We start from the raw sequence: 17743 nt of genomic DNA, 5'->3' as shown, positions 1-17743 counted from the left end.
TTTTAAACCATTACATTCCACTATTACTGATATGTCCGTTTTTTAGTCTTCATAACAATTTTTTTTAAAAAAGACGAAACTACCAATTTTCGGTTTTTCAAAAATCTAAATCACTCCAATTTCGGTTTTGAAAAGCCAAAAATTTAAAATTTTCAGTTTATGAAGAACCAAAATTTTTTCTCTCGATACTCTGCATATTCTCTCTCTACCTCTCTTTCTCTACATTACATAGGGATTTTTTCTCTCTCTTGTGGGTGATCGAGATTCTTATATTCGTCAATTACCCTCTCAAGTAATATTTTATACCATGATCAAATAACAGAGATTTTTACAGTTTTGAAAGTTTGACTCTCCTCTGCTCATCACACCTAAATTTTATGCTTTCTTTTCCACTCTCTCATCATTCCCAAATTTTATGCTTTCCTTTTCTCTCTCTCATCACGCCCAAATTTTATGCTCTTCTCTCTCCTTTGCCCTTTTTGACTCTCCGCTGCTCCCTTTCTCTGCTCAAACCATCTGCTTCCTCTCTCTCTCTCTCTCTACTTAAACCCTCCTACTCCTCCCTCTCACTAGGAAACTCATTCACTAGAAAACTCATCGAAAACCCAACTTCACATAAAGACAGAAAAAAGTAAAGACGTTAACATACTTATCTTTAGTTTTTTAAGTGTAATAATTCATAGTCTTTGTCTGCAAAACCCATTACCATCCCTCTAAAACTTGATTGGTGGCCAAGAGTCACTCAGCAAGAAAACCCACCACTACAAAGCCAAATCAATCATCTACCGGCCGCGACTTCGCCATCGAAACTGAAGAAGGTGCAATTGGAGGAGAATCTGGAGCCCTACGCGCTTCTAACTGAGCTCGCCTCGCATGAGATGGTATCGATGACATCGCTTTAAAGGGCAAGTCTCCCTTTCTCAAATGCCCCTCTCTCTCGAGAAGAAGAAACTGGTGAAGATTCTCTCCCTCTCTTTTTCGCTCTCTCTCTTTCACTCTCTCTCTCTCTCTCTCTCGTCCTTATCTTCCCTCTCCTTGGGAGGAACGCTCTTGGGCTTAACAGAAGCAGGAGGTCTTGGAGAACGACTGACCCATCTAAACGAGCCAGAACGAGTTTTGCCCTCAGAACGAGTTTTGCCCTCAGGCCGAGCACGGGGAGCCGGGCAACCACTTCTTCCTGAGGTGGAGCCACACCCCCTTCACCCTAGCCGAAGATCACCTCAAGCTTATCGAATAAAGACCGTGTCTTCTTCTTCAACGAGAGCAGCTTCGTCACATCCTTATCTCTGCTTAACAAATGGGGCTTGGCCAGTTTCCGCCAGTCAGCAGGATGATGATCCAAGCCAAAGATGATAGAAAAAGGAGGAGGAACGAGGCGTTTCCAGCCCTTCCATTGCGTCTGGAGCCATCATCAACTTGCCATGGATGGGGTGCGTCACCATTGTCAGTAGCTCGCAGTCGTATGACCCACATGGCCATAATGGGGAACACAAACCTGCTATGATCTGGGAGGAGAAGACAAGTCTTCCAGGCCATACACATATCAAGGTCGGTCCAGACCTCTCGGCTAGCACCATGAGCCTCAGGGTCATGCAGCGCCCTTCTCTTTCCATACTTCTTTGAGAAAGAAATGGTGACACAGCATCCCTGATCCAAACCATGCTAACGTGCGAAGCGGTGAGGAAAATAGCTCTCCAGCCTCTTGCACCCTGCTCCCTTGAATGGAAGAATACACCCTCGGACGCTTACAAGGTACATGGCCTCTCTAGCCTTGGTGATCGCCTTATCAAGAGTAAGGCCAAAAGAAACAATGAAGATACCATCCGAGGAACGGCCAATGGGGATGGGCCCTCCATGAGCGAAGGACGCATCAGTTAGGAGCTCACAGACAACATCAGGCTACCACCCTCATCCCAGCGATCTTCAGCATATACGAGCACGCTGTAGCCTCAAGATTCCCATTGAGCTCGTACGAGTCAGGAAAATATGCAAAAAGTCACCCAAAAACATAGTGCATAGGGAAGCTCGTGATGAAACGCCTCGGGAACCCCTCACCCAGAGACACCTTGTTGCTGCTGTCCTTCGAAGGGACCTTCCCACGGGCAATGGACCCTAACCCGTGGAAAATACTACACGAGATTGGCTGAGCCAGCGCAAAGCCAGCACCTTTGGCCATGATACAAGCTACATAGAAACAACCAGGCCAGATGACATAACCCTTCGAGGCCCTGATCGCCTCCACATGCTGAGACCTCTCTACCCATGAAGTGCTCGAGTCCACGTCCTCACCATCTTGGTGGTTACCTTAAAAGTAATCTCGCCACGCTTCAAAATGTACCTCACCAGTCGAGGGCTCCGACTCTAAATACAGGAGCTGATAGATCTCAAATAGCTCACTGAGGCTCGCAGGAGCACGCCTACCCTTGATGGGCATGCCTCCAAAAATGACCCCATTGCTGGGGACAAACTCCTCATATTCCACCCCCAGCAAAGGGAGGCCACCTACAAAATACAAATCCTGAAGGGTAATGCCTGCCTCACCCTCCTGCAAAAGCCAATTGTTGGAACCACCTACAAAATACAAATCCTGAAGGGTAATGCCTGCCTCACCCTCCTGCAAAAGCCAACTGTTGGAACGGGAACACCATGTCTCCAGCAAACCCTTCATGGTGTTTGAACACCGGTCGTAGTAGCTAGTTGAGCATTGACATGCCGCAGCTAGACCACACCCCTTCAAGGTACCGGTGAAAGAATTCAGCATGTCTAACGTCCAAGTGTTGTATCCAGCCAGGTACTGGTGCTCCCCTTCAAAATGAAGAGTTCCTGCAGCCCATTGAAGACCGGGCTTCTCCAACATCCTCTTCCCCAGTGTAGGCATACTCCCATTAAAAGGAGAGAGCCTATGCATAGCATGATAAAGGGGAATGTCGTCCCTTTAGACGAGAGGCTCACCGTCGACATCCCCATGCAGACAAAGCTGTGTGCTCTCACCTGGAAAGGTGATACGAGAAGGCCAGGTGATCTCCTAACTAGGCTCGAGCTCTCCCAGCGAAGTTGCCCTCGCCAAAGACACCCAAGTGTAGAGATCATACCCTAATGCGCCAACATGAGGAAGTTGGCTCACATCGAGAACTTGCACTGCAAAAACGAAAAGAAGGGGGAGGGGTAAGATAAAATGCATCTGTCAGACCACAAGAAGCAAAAGCACAAGAAAGACAGACGCATCAAAAAACCCTACCAGGAGGAGGGGCTAAACTCGTACCAGCCATTATCATCAAAAACCTCCAGAAGCCAAAATGTGTCCTCCCCAGGAGAAAGATGACAAGAAAAGAAAGAAGGATGCACAAAGAGAAAGAGAACGATGAAGGCTGCAATCCTTCTTCTTTCTCTTTAAGGCAAATGAGCCCTTCTTGAAACTAAGAGAGGTCTCCCCTCGCCCCGCTTATAAATAAGAAAACGAGGAAGAAGAATCGTGCGGAGAAACTGGCGGCCGAACACGTATCCCAATCATAGACGAACAGCAAGCGACAAGGAAGGCGAAATTCCTTGCGGAAAGAGGCCCATGAAACGCCACATATGCAAAACGTCACACAGTTCAGAGGTACGGTAGTACTGAGACGCACGCACAATAAAGACGCCGCATGAACAAGGATCATGGCTCTTATCCCAAGTCGTGGTCCTCCATCGTCCACGACACACCCGAAGAGGCCAAGCGTCCCCAAGTACGCAAAACACCTTACCCTGGACTACCCTAAGGGACATATCGCTCCTCTGTGTAGGCCAGCACACACTCATACATCCACAAAGCAAAAAGGACTTCATTCTCTGCGCTACTCACACACTCAAAAGGAGGCATCTGAGCTGTCCAAATGGGGCAAGACATCCCCTGCTAAAGAAGAAAAATGTTGAAAACGTGAAGAAAATGCAAAAACACCCAAGCAGAAGAGAAAAAGAAGATTCTCATTCATGAAACAAAAGGGAAATACAAGTCTCTGTTACAACGAGGTCATCCTCCATAAAACAAGAAGAGAATACAAGTCTCTGTTACAAGGGAGAAAAGATTGCTTCTACGGAACTGCTATGAAAAGCTACTTCGATTTCCTCAAGGAGCAAATGATCGATCGACCCTATCATAAAAGAATCAAACACCAAAAGTCATAAGACATCACTCCACAAGATGCAGGATCCTTCGCACTATAGACAACTTGGAATACCGAGATAGGAGGCTACCACCTGCCTATGCAGGTAGCCATCTCTAAGGAGCAACCTCGTTCTCCCTTAACAAGGCCTTAGTTCTCCCTCAACATGGCCATAGAAAGACTGAAGAAGACTCCTTATTCCTTTTCACGAGAAAGTGAAGGTGAAAAATGAGCGTTATCCAAAGAAGGCTAGAACATGACACCCCACTTGTTATAGCATATGACTCATCCAGGGGCTAGACAATGAACATGACCAAACTCCCCATTTGGTTGATCTTCACCACTAAAGGGATGGCCAAGTCAAGAGCTTCACGACCCATCCTCGAATGAACGAGACCAGATCTAAGTTCGATGACGACTGACGTTGGGCACACGGTGACAAGCATCCTTCTCCAGCTCTCAGGAGCGTGAAAACAACTAGAGGGCTCAAGCCCCCCATCAAGAAGAGGACCCATTTACCGAGCTTCTTGGAGCAAGCTCAACTCTATAACAAGCAAAGGAAAGTTCCGTGCTATGTCTCTGCCCGAACGCCACCTTTTATAGAGAAAACTATAGGCTCGCCATTAAAAGCCCGTCATTTTTCAAAAAGAAAACACCTCGTATGACTACATCGATATGTGTCATCAAAACGATGCTTCGATTCCTCAATAGTCAACATCTTCGTCACCACACCTTCCAGGCACCAATATCACCAGATCATAAGGCAGATTTCACGTCGACGCTTCACTTGCCAGAAACGTGACCTCACCGAAGGAATGCTTACTGTGACTTTCCGTATTCCATCATCTCCTTCGACCACATGTCACAAACGGGCAGCAAGTCCTCCAAGAAAAATAGTCAGACCCAGGATTCCCGTCCTGGCCCTCCCTCGACGACCCTCGCTGCAATAGTGAGTTTAAAAGAAAAAAAAAATAAAAAATGGAAAGGGCGCTATGAGCAAAAATAGAAAGATATCAAAGGTGGATGTGGCCCCGAGGTCACGAGCAAAAATACCTCAAAAGGGAAGCCGGTGAAAACCACGATCATGGCACCACTCTTGATCCAAGTGAAAACCCGAAAAGGGCACTTGGAACAAAAACAAAATTCAAGCCTCAGCGTCATCCCACAAAACAAAATTCTGGCCTCAGTGCCACCCCTCAAAAACAAAAATTCAGGCCTTAGCGTCGCCCTCCAAAATTCAGGCCTCAGTGCCACCCCATAAAACAAAATTTCAGTAGCGCCACCAAAAAACAAAAAAACAAAATTTAGGCCTCAGCGGAGCCCCCCCTCAAAATTCCAGCCTCAACGCCACCCCCCAAAAAAAACAAAATTTAGGCCTCAGTGTTGCCCTTCAGAAAAATTCAAGCCTCAGTGCCGTCCTCCAAATATTCCGACCTCAGCGCGTCCCCAAAAAACAAAATTCAGACCTCAGCGCCACCCCTCAAAAACAAAATTCCGGCCTCAGCGCCACCCCTTAAAAAAAAAAAAAACAAAATTCAAGCCTCAATGCTGCCCTCCAAAAATTTAAGCCTCAGCGCTACCCCACAAAAGAAAATTCCAGCCTCAGCACCACTCCTCAAAAAAACAAAATTCAAGCCTCAGCACCGCCCTCCAAAAAATTCAGGCCTCAGTGCCGCCCTCCAAAAATTCTGGCCTCACTGCCACCCCACAAAAAAAAATTTAGGCCTCAGCGCCACCCCTCAAAAAAAAAATTCAAGCCTCAATGCCGGCCCCCCAAAAATTTCGGCCGCTGCGCCACCCCTCAAAAAAAAAATTCAGGCCTCAATGCCCCCTTCCAAAAAAAAAAAAAAAAAATTCCTGCGACAGCGCCACCCCTTAAAACGAAAATTCAATCCTCAATGCCGCTCACCAAAAATTCAGGCCTCAGCACCGCCCCACAAAACAAAATTCAAGCCTCAACGCCGCCTTTCAAAAATTTCGGCCTCAAGGCCACCCCACAAAACACAATTCAGGCCTCAACACTGCCCTCCAAAAATTTCGGCCTCAAAGCCACCCCACAAATCACAATTTTGGCCTCAACACCGCCCTCCAAAACAACATTTTCGGCCTCAGCGGCACCCCATAAAGCAAAATCCAGGCCTTGATTTCACCCTTCAAAAATTCTCGGGCCTCAGCGCCCCCAGGAGAAGACCCGCGGCCCAGTGCCACTCCAAAAAGGTCAAAAAGAAGAAAGAAGAATCAGAAAGAAAAAGTCACGACGACAAGTCGAAGAGGCCCCCGAAGGCACACGATTGCCAAGCCAGGAGGTAACAACACCCCCCACCAAGAAAAACCTCAGGGAGAAGTCTCACCAAAGAGATTACCTAGACCCGATATGATGGGAACTGGAAGAGGTACCCCTGACTAACCAAAAAAACATCCCCAAAACTCTCGGTGAAGCAGCTCTTGCACCTGCCAAGGGCTCTTCTACTGTCTGTTTAAGACACATGCCTCCAAAACGTCTTGGCAAGGATTCTAAAATGATGAGCTTTGACGTCAAAAACCACTTCTTTCCGAATGTTGCACTTCTCACCTCTCTCGAAGCATAGCATCCATCGAGGCAAGTTGTTATACGTCATTTTTAACGCACCTCAGCCCCATCAATCAAATAAAGGAAGAGAGCTGGCTACAACCCGATCACCGCAGCATAGAAAACATAGCCACACGAAAAACGATAGCCGTGGAGGAAATAAGCCCTGAATAAAGATGCCTACTCGAACAAGAGTAGAAGCCTTATCCCCGTCTCCGTATGTATAGGAGCCGGATAGGCATGCCAAATGACCGTCGTCATCTTTCAAGAAAAAAGAAGTGGGCCTAGGCTCAAACGGACCGACCCAACGGCCCTAAGCCCGGACCATCGTGAAGTAAGGTAGAGGCACGCCTTCTGCCGTACAGCCACACCAAACCAGTCGGTGGCCATTATGATTCCTCAGCCACCCCTTGACGAGCTCACAACATCTTCCCTGCAGCAGAAGAGTAGCTGAAAGCCTCAGACACTCACGAAAAGCTTCGACGATATCCCTCCCTCTGATGAACAAGCACGAACAACAAGCCTCCTCCATGAAAGAGAAGAAAAGGAGACTTGGGACCATGGACACAGGAATATTCAGAACGACATCTTAGCCCTTCGCAGAAGGGAACTTGACCGCGTGACAACTAAATGCAGGAAAGAATACTTCCAGGAAGAAAATTCAAGTCAAACATGATAGGCAGCATTCAAATCAAAACAGAGAAAGGCACAAAACCCAAGGTCATAGTAATAAAAACAAGAAGATCCCCATTGCCGATTTTTTTTTTTTTTTTGACGATCCATCAAAAGTCCAAGAAACAATACAAAAGCAAATCAAACCTCTTGCAAAAACACTGAAAGAAAACCTTCTCCAGGCTCGCAATCATCTCAGAAACACCACAGAGATCATCAAATAGTCCGTAAAAACCAACTGAGTACTTCCACTCACAAAGGAAATTGTTGCAAAACAATAAAAAAAGATCAAAATGATCACAAGGAAACAAACATCAAGAATATAACAATAGATCAACCCATCTCATACTACAAGTAACTAGGAAGAACTCTCAAAGTTTTGACAATGGCAGTGGGCTCCTCAGAGAAGGACGAGTTTATCATATGTGCAAAAGAGTTTTAGAGCATATTTATCATTGTACCTAATTTAGGAACTTTATTTTAATTCTTTTAATTGTATTTATGCTTAGTTTTCGAGTACCCACCCCTGTTTGTAGAAACCTCTATATAAACAGGCTTAACTCACTTGTAAAAAAAGGATTACAATTCCATAAAGAAGATGCATTACGCTTGATTTTGCTTGTCTTTTCTCTTAGCCCTAGCATCCCAAGGAGAGGAGAGAGAAACTTTTGTAAGAGAGGGAAATACCCCCGACCGCACAGGTATGCACTTTTCCCTTCTTGAAGAGGTCTATCGCTTCCGTACTTTCTCTCTTCTTCTCCCACACATGTAATCCCACGCAGTGCAAGACTGCGTGGACTGGAGCAAACCAAAGGATTCGAACCAACATGCGTCCGTGTCTAATCCCTCTTCCTCGCTTTCACAGTCCGATAATAACGACAAAGTTCCCCACTTGCTTGTTCAGTTAATAAAAAGGAGCCAACCTCGGAACGAAGAATCAAAACATCCATCAAAACCTAGACTTGAGAAGAGAGAAGAGAGTTATAGCATTCGAAGAGAGTCCCTGACCAAACCATGCTGGTGAACAGCCGGAGAGCTTTCGTAACTGATCTAAGAGGGCGAACCACCTGGATGTGTCCGACGAACCCGCAACAATGAGGTGAGCGAATCATCCCTTCCCCCATCATAAAATCTCTTTCTTTGTTGGTAGCCTATCCGCACTCTAGAAAGCTAGCGCGCCTGCAACATCTGACGCGCCATGTGTGTGAGCCTTCGGCGGTTGTTTGAGAGGGGATCTTCTCCCCATGCCCCCGTACGAGGGAACCAGAGAAAATCACGCCCTGACCACCCATGCCATCCGAAGGTGGTGACTCGGTGTGGGGTGTAAAAAGTCTGGTTGAGGTAATCTCCGGTACCTGATTTTGTTTCTTGCTTATTTCTTTATTGCTTTCTTTATTCCCAAGCATAGATTGTGTCCTTTCTTTGTTATTGAAAGAAAGATTTTTAATGGCTTCAAGTTTTTGAGATCTTAGTTGTATTATTTTATTTTATTTGAAGTTATTATATTGTAAAAAGACTTATTTTGATTGATTTAGTCCATGAAAAAAAGAAAAAGAATTGAAAAAAAGAAATATTATATACTAGATTACACGAGTCCTTTCACCTTTGGGAAGAACACAATTCCCACTTACATGGAGATCGAAGGACATTAAGGGAAAATTTATTAAGGTATATCATCCACTTCGTTGGCTCGCTTGCATAGGTAAAAAGCCGAGCATTTATTATTCACAGCACAAAATCACCGGCAACCTCAATTTGCACTGGCATGCAGAGTCTTCCTCTGCTTCAATACAAGTGCTGTGGTCACTCTCCCCTACAGTAATTTCAAATTTAATATAGATGGCTCTTATATCTATAACCCCAATGCTGCTGGTTACGGAGGTATCATAGGGAATGATCAAGGAGGTTTTATAGTTGCCTTTGCCTCTTAGGTCTTAACTCCAACAATGTTGCTGAATTCTATGCTTTGCAATTGGGCATCTCGTTGGCAAAGGAACACAATCGCAAACGTCCCATCAATGAAATCTATTCCAAATTACTAATGGAATCTTTGAAACAGATTTGTAAGCCCCATGGAAGCTACATATAGCCTTGGCCAATTGCAAAGCATACCTCTCCTCCAGGTAGATATTTCACATATATGGGGAGCCCAATATGGTTGCTTAGTATCTTGCAAACAAGGCATTGTCCATGATAGAGGCAGCGGTTTAGCATAATCATTCTCCATATAAGTTAGATCCTTTGTTACTATATGATATTGCCAATGTTCCCCTCACAAGGGGTGTACAATGCTTGTAACTGGTCTTATATCTTGTTATTTGTTTTAATAAAGCCTGTCATCCCTAATGATTCACTACAAAAAAAAAAAAAAAAAGACAAATAGAAAAGGTGGAAGTTAGGACCGTTGATTGAAGAGAAGGCAGTGAAGAGAACTAGAGAAAGTGGAAGCTAGTGCCTTAGGAGAGGGAGAGAGACGTTGCAAAATTCGAGCCATATGCTCTCTTTCTCTGCCACCAAATGCTCTGTGTATGTGGTTCTTTTAGGAGTTTATTAGACCGGAACTTGGGCAAGGCGACTTGGACGTACATGAGTTACTCAGTAAGGTAGGGGCCGCATTTTGAGCACGAGCTGAGTAATTTAACATATTTTTTAAGTATTGTGCTAAACATAGTCTGTGGCTGGAAAAACAAGGGTGAAAAGAGTACAGATTTTAGGAAGAGATGATTAGGGTATTCCTTCTCACCGTGTGCCATATTAAGAATGAAGAAAAAAGGGCAAAGGAGAGAAAAAATAAAATACAACCCAAATAACTCTTCTGGAAATGGGAGCAAATAAGTAAAAGGCATCTCAAGTCGTAGTTACCGGGAGCGCTCAACTAGGATGGGACTCCCGCTTCGGAACCCAACTCTGAGGCTCTGTGGCCAAGATCTCGTCCGGAACCCGTTTTCAACTTTTTGAGAGCTCACTTTTATTTTTAGGAATTTCGATTGCATTCACAACGGAGTTTGCTCCCACTATCGCACGGATCTCGCTCTCACTGTCCCACATAAAACGTTCTCAAACAAATTAAATCCCCAGTCCTAGAAATTTAAGATCGCGATCCCTACATTCCCAAAACTCCATCCTTAGGGAGGATCCCACGATGAACAAAAACAGAGCCACCCACCATTAAAACAATAGGGCAATCAACTAAAAAACACGTAGAAATTGGGCCTCCAGGACTCAAAGCAGCTATTCTAACCCTAATTCTAGATGAGTAATTTTTTGGCACTCCATTAAAAATGTTAATTTGCTTTCAATCCTTTACAAAGGTTTGTCATTTGAATTCCTATAGAAAACCAGTCATCTCAATTCTTGAATTCATCAAGGCCAACTTTTATAACATATCTGAAATCTCCTTATATATTTAGGCTTTCATGGTTTTTCTATAAAATTAACAGCTTCCCATTTGATTTCTCTGCGTCTTGCTTGAGTTTTTCTAAGAAATAAAGGAGCTTGAACTTTTCTCCTCCTCTATCAAGGATATCACCAAGCTTCACAACCATGGAGTTGCCTGCAATTCAATGAATAGTTTTTCATCGAAGATTTTATCCATTTTCAGAGCTTGTTTGGCCTTTTAGAGATTGCCATGGAGGTCCCAACTTCTAGCAAGCGAGGTTGAGATGGGTATATAGATTTTTGTTGCTATTGTGCTTGATGAGGAGAGAGAAATAGTCCACCCATTGAAAAGTCAGATGAATGTGGTCATGAAGTTAGAGAGAGAAAGAGACACGTTTTGGCAGATGGGTCCATTGGATTAGGGGTGCGGAGGTTGAAGAGGTGGTGAATGTGAAGATGTGGTAAATGTCTGATCAAGAGAGAGATAGATAGAAAGAGAGGGAGAGAGAGATGACAGGCATTGGCTCCAAGTTAAGCAGAACGCGATCCAACCTTGAAACGATCCATTCCAAATAGGAATGCATTTTTCTTAGACAAGGGCATGACTCAACTTTAAATGGGATCCCGTTCTTGTTGTCTAGGGGAGCATGATTCTAATAAACATGGGAACATGATCCCATTTTATATGGAACGTGTTCCCATTAAATAAGGACCTCAATCCCAATGTATCGGAAACGTGCAACCTATTCATACATGATTTCGATCTGCAATTTTTACCCTCACCGGAACTCGCTCCCCGAACTCCAGAGCTTTAGGCAACCCTGGATCCGATGCTCCTGGTCTCGGAATCGGAGCCATTTCCGCTTCCGCTCCTGTTAACTATATCTTAAATAGCTTTTTCAGTTTCAATTCATTGTATGATCCCTCAATGTAGCTCTATGTTGTTTGATTCCATATGTTTATATGTATAGAAATATATAGTGAATGGATTTCTATGCTATTTCTCACAAAAGCATGTACAATTTAAAAAAAGGATGTAGTTTCTATAAGGCCATTGGCCTGACGAAAACAAGTAAAGACTCACCTTATAACCTCGTTCAGAAAATACTTTGGGTATGTAAAACCCTCATGAGGACTTTAAACTACGTTTTCACCTCTAATTGTGAATTTTCAGCTAAAAAAAGTATAGATCTTGCAGAAATGTTGACACTTAAAAATGAACGACACGGATCATTTGTTATAATATCTACTACTTTAGGTAGTGTTACATGGACTTCAATATCATTGTCGGTGTCCACAAGTCTTTAAGTGTCTAGATTGGCCGCCAAAAACACCAATACGGCCAAGAATTGACTGTATATTTGCTTTTCAATAAAGGCCTGTTTGGGTACATGGATTTTAAGACATGGATTCCTAATATCTTGGATTTTGCCAAAATCTATCATTTGGATTGCTTAATGACTAGGATACTTAAAATCAGGAAAATCAAAATCATGAAAATAAAACCTGCTTTTCCATGATTTCATTTTTACACCAAAACCTGTTTTTTGGCATTTCCAAGGCCCATAGATTTCACTCATTTGCTCCCCGAACTCGAAACATAGGGAGCATTTGGTAAGTATGAAAATTTTAGAGAGAGAAAGTATTTAGATTTTTAAAGAGAGAAACTATCTCAAAATATTTAGAAAAAAACCTATATCAAATTTTAACCTTTAGAGAGAGAAAGTACGTTAAAATTTTAGAAAGAGAAAATCTGTTTTTTTATAAATAAGAAAGAGAAAATATGTTCAAATTTTAGAGGGAGAAAGTACCAAACTTTTTTTGAGAGATGAACTATCTCAAAATATTAGAGCGAGAAACTATCTCAAGTTTTAACTTTTAGAGAGAGAAAGTATGTTAAAATTTTAGAGAGAGAAAGTATTTTAAAATTTTAGAGTGAGAAAGTACCAATTTTTTTAGAGAGATGAACTATCTCAAAATTTTACAGAGAGAAACTATCTCAAATTTTAACTTTTAGAGAGAGAAAGTATATTAAAATTTAAGAGAGAGAAAATATGTTAAAATTTTAAAGAGAGAAAGTACCAAAATTTTAGAGAGAGAAACAATCTCAAATTTTAAGTTTTAAAGAAAAACTATCATATTTTAGAGAGAGAAAGTACATGCAAATTTTAGAGAGAGAAACTATCTCTATTTTTTAGATAGAGAAACTATTTCAAAACTTTTAGGGAGAGAAACAATCTCATATTTTAATTTTTAGAGTGAGAAACTATATCAAATCTTATGTTTTAGAGAGAGAAAGTATTCTTAAAATTATAGAGAGAGATAATATTTTTAAAATTATAGAGAGAGAAAGTATTCTTAAAATTTTAGAGAGAAATTATTATAAATTCTAAAAGGAGAAACTGCTAAAAAAATTTAGAGAGAGAAATATCTCATTTTTTAGATAGAGAAATTATCTTGAATTTTGAGTTTTAGCGAGAAACTATCTCGAATTTGGAATTTTAGAAAGAGAAAATATATTAAAATTTTAAATAAAAAATATATATGAAATTTTAGAGAGAGAAACTACCTAAAATATTTTAGAGATAGAAACTGTCTCAAAATTTTTGGAGAGAGAAACTATCGCAAAATTTATGTTTTAGAGTGAGAAAGTATTTTAAAATTTTGGAGGGATAAACTGTATCAAATTTTAGATCGAGAAAATACATGAAATTTTTAGAGAGAGAAACAATCTCAAAAAAATTTTAGAGAGAAGCTATATCAAAATTTAAGCTTTAAAGAGAGAAAATATATCAAAATTTACATTGTATCAAATTTTAAATAGAGAAATTATCTCAAACTTGAAGTTTTAAAGAGAGAAAGCATCTTAAAATTTAAGAGCGTAACTATATCAAAATTTTAGAGAGAGAAAGTGCATAAACATTTAGAAAAAGAAACTATTGTAAAAAAGTTAGAGAGAAATTATCTCAAATTTTAGTTTTTAGAAAGAAAAAATACCTTAAAATTTGAAACAACTATATCATATTTTAGAGAGTGAAACTACTTAAAAATGTTTAGAGAGAGAAATGTTCTCAAAATTATTGAAGAGGGAAACTATCTCAAGTTTTAAGTTTTGTAGTTTGAGTGTCTTAAATTTTTAGAAAGAGAAACTATATTAAATTTTAGATAGAGTAAAGCACCTAAAAATTTAAAAAGAGAAATTATCTCAAAATTTTTAGATAGACACTTTCAAATTTTAAATTTTGGATAGAAAGCGTATTAAATTTTAGAGAGAGAAACCATATCAAATTTTAGAGATAGAAACTATCTCAAAAATTTTATAGATACACTATCCCAAATTTTGAGTTTTAGAGAGAGAAACCATATCAAATTTTAGAGATAGAAACTATCTCAAAAATTTTATAGATACACTATCCCAAATTTTGAGTTTAGAGAGAGAAAGCATATAAAAATTTTAGAGAGAGAAATTGTATCAAGTATTGTTACTAAACAATAGACATGGAAGTGATTGCAAAGAATCCATAAATTTTGTATAGTTTATCCAAACAAGAGATTTGAGGAAGCCATGACAAAAATCCTTGATATTGAAAATCCATAGATTTCCTTAGGATTTCAAATATCTAAGATTCTTAATTTCCTCCTATCTAAACCGGCCCTAATAGGATATTGTATTTAGTATATGTTATAATATTATTTTTCATCTTAGGTCCCTTGCCCAATCGTTGGGACAATGGTAAATCCACATAAGGAATGCACGATAGGCAGGGTGTGTTATGAGGCCTTTTGGTTTGGTCTTATAATAAATCATTTAAGTGTTGCCATATGTCAACACGTGTTATGAGGCGATATGACATGTGTGGAGGTAACATTGCTTATGAGGCCATGTGGCATGTGTTATAGTAACAATGCTTTTAGGCAATGCCAAATTTGTTTCAGATTTTTTTTTTGGTTTGGTAAAAAAAAATGAAGCAATTCGGTACTTTGGCTGGGAGAAGATTTTGGATATATATATTTTTTTAATTTAGTATAAAAAATTAGATATTTATATAAAAAATATATAGGGAAAAAAAAAAATACATTTAATTGCTATTTCTTTGCTGGCCGAAACTGACTCGAAGCAAACCTGAGGCAAACCCAAAGCGGTCTGAATTTGACTGAAACAATCCAAAGCCGTTCGAATCTGACCGACGCGACAACATCAAGCTTCGCTACTCTTCGGTTTATGCCTAAAATCCGAAAGCATCAACTTCTTTAGCCGAAGCAAAGCAAATTTGATAACATTGCTTTTAGGACTTGAAATCCTTATTTTTTTTCACATTCATAATAATAGTCAAATCGAGATGTTCAACGGGAAGGTTTCCGGATATTAAAATTTTTTGGTGAGATTTGAAATGCGCCTTTACTTTCTTCCATGAGGCCTAGGCCTTATTTTAATTTTTTCCATGAAAAATGTGTTTTATCCCTATGCCTAATTAGGTGACTCTTAATCCTAGGTAGAGAATAGTGTTCAGCTCGGGTTCAAAACAGGAGCCTTGTTGGTCAAGTTAATCAGGTGAGTTGACACATTTGGATCCTAGTTGAGCCAAAAAAGAGTTTTAACAAATATGAATAAATACTAAAAAAGTGAAAATATTGAAAAAGAAAAGTAAATAGAAAATCCAGAAATATGGAAAACAATGAATGCCATTGGCTTGAAAAAACTTCCAAAAATCTATTATAAAAAGTTTACAAAACACAGAAATATGGAAAACAATGAATGTTATTGGCTTGAAAAAAACTTCCAAAAGTCTAAAAGACATGGAAAAATAAAACACAAAGAGTATATAAAAATGAATGGTAAATAAATTATAATTAATTTGGTAAAATAAATCAATTTTATGAATTCAAATTGAAAAAAATGAAATATCCAAAATTTCAAGGCCAATTCCCCGATTTATGCTTGGATGAATCTTTATCTCAAATACTTGTCAAAGCTTCCACACACATTCTTACAGGGAATTCCTAAACTAGACTTGGATTTGGAGCTTAGGAGATTTGAGCTCTTGAAATTCAGATCAATAGTAAATCCAATTTTGAAATCTCTCAATTTTTTCTGTTTTTTGCTTTTTGTTTTTTTTTTTTTTTTTTTAATTTTTGAAAAACAAGCATATGGTAAAAAGCCTTAGACATGAAATTTCTTAGAGAATTGACCATTGACCATCCATTGCTAAGAAATCACAATTTTTTGAAATTGGGTAATCCTTTGGTGGAATTCTTCAATCTCTCAAACCTGTCGAATATGAATATTTTGAGTAGATCAAGCTAAAATCATCCTTACGAGTGAACCAGATGGCCGTAGCGCGGGAATCTGTGACGACGAACTCATAATATCTCTCTAGATCTGGCAAGAGCGAAACACCACCAAACGTAATTCGAATGAAATGAAGAGGGGGACTGACTGCTGAGCCCACTTTGGCCTTACAGGGCGGGTCCCAGTGGGAGCGAGCTGGAGTATGGCTAGAGCAATGGGAGGGGGCCTATCTCGGCTTGAGATCGAGCTAAAAGCATGCTAAAGAATCTATTTGGGCTTATGACGCGCAACCTAGGGCCTTTAGATTTCTTAAGAGAAGACAAGAAGAAGGGCAAGGTTTCATGCCCCCTTTTAAACTGGGAAAAGGTTTATATAAGACCGAAGCTCTAAACAATTAATTTAGAGCGCATTTCAAATATTCACTAAAAGAGGTTGTTTTGAAGCTAAAAAATCCTCAAATTGATCATCTTGGCCTCAAGATACATGGACATGAGAAAAAATAGATTTCAAGTCTTAAAAATAGTGCATCTTGTAATATATTTTTGGATTGTTAATTTTCAAGTCTTCATAGATCTGCTCGATCTACATTACTTTTGAAGTTTAAAAATTTATAGTTAGAGATGAAAATAAATTTTCAAGCCATGACAAAGATTTACGGTATTGAAATGACACCTTTCAACATTATTTGTAGGTGCGCACTACTTTGATTGTTTAGAGCCTCGGCTTTATACAAACCATATCCTTTAAACTGGTATTACTATGGGACTCAAGCAAGTCTTGTGCAAACTCATTTGTGTTAGGTAAAATGCCGGAGATTTTGCCTGAATTTTACAAAAATCGGATGAGTTTGTTGGACTAGTTTGAGTCGTGTAAATTTCATATGCTTTTTGTATACCCAAGTTTCGGGGTTTTCGAACTAGGCAAGGTGCCGAGCCCAAGTAACTTCGATGAGTATGAGCTAACTCGCCTGAATTTTTGAATGTTTGTGGACACTAGGGAAATTTTTTTTTTTAATATGTTGGGTTTATGTGGCCTTTAAAGTCCTTATGAGTGTTTGTAAAATGAAATAATATAGTGGAACATGAATTCAGTGGGAGTGTGGTCCCTCGTGGATCATGCTAAGCATTCGATATTTGCGGATATTGAACTGTACTTGACGATATAGGCCAGTCAGTTGAAAAACCCAATGTATCTAGGCATAGAGAACAAATCAAGAAGGGTTCTGGGTTATCCCTTGATGACGTCGGAGCTTATGCCTAGATGAATGAGTCGAGGGACTATGTGACTCTTGTGTGTGATGGTGAGCCTATAGAGATGGGGGCAAAAACCTCATCCATGATCCATCACACGACATGCATATCGATAGATAATTCGTGAAAGTCAGATATCTACCTTTTAGGGTGAAACGTATGTATGTCTAAGAGATACCCCTATACGTCATAGAGTTGTGGTCGCATAAAGTCTTGGTGACCTTAACTCGTCTCTAAGAGAGGACCTGAAATCCACAGACTGAGATTGCGAGCCTTAGGCTCATCGACCAGACTTTGGTGACTCGCTAAAGAGCCCCTGCTTGGATTGTGGGTTATGGGAAACATTGAGTCGGTTTGATAAAGCAAGTGTGGTCTGTAGTCCACAGTTGAAGGTTGAGTGCCCCATGATTGTTACTTCAATTCTTAAACCATATGGATCCGTTTC

The 17743-nt window shown here is 40.3% G+C and overlaps 1 long non-coding RNA gene across 4 annotated transcripts in view; it reads left to right on the top strand.

Annotated features, from left to right (window-relative positions):
- Positions 1-17743, top strand: part of LOC148781985 (uncharacterized) — a 43121-nt gene that overhangs the window by 4626 nt on the left and 20752 nt on the right. Inside the window, exon 4 of one of the 4 annotated variants that reach the window (XR_016056706.1) lies at positions 16222-16568. The exons of the other annotated variants lie outside the window; for them this stretch is intronic. This is a non-coding gene — a long non-coding RNA (uncharacterized LOC148781985). Of the gene's footprint in view, positions 1-16221; positions 16569-17743 lie in introns of those variants that run through there. 4 annotated transcript variants of the gene reach the window in all.

Source organism: Amborella trichopoda, chromosome 5, assembly GCF_054954075.1.
Source record: "Amborella trichopoda isolate Santa Cruz 75 chromosome 5, AtrichopodaSantaCruz75HAP2 v2.0, whole genome shotgun sequence".
Taxonomy (NCBI): domain Eukaryota; kingdom Viridiplantae; phylum Streptophyta; class Magnoliopsida; order Amborellales; family Amborellaceae; genus Amborella; species Amborella trichopoda.
Note: the sequence above shows the minus strand (reverse complement) of the source record. Positions and strands in the feature narration are given on the sequence as shown.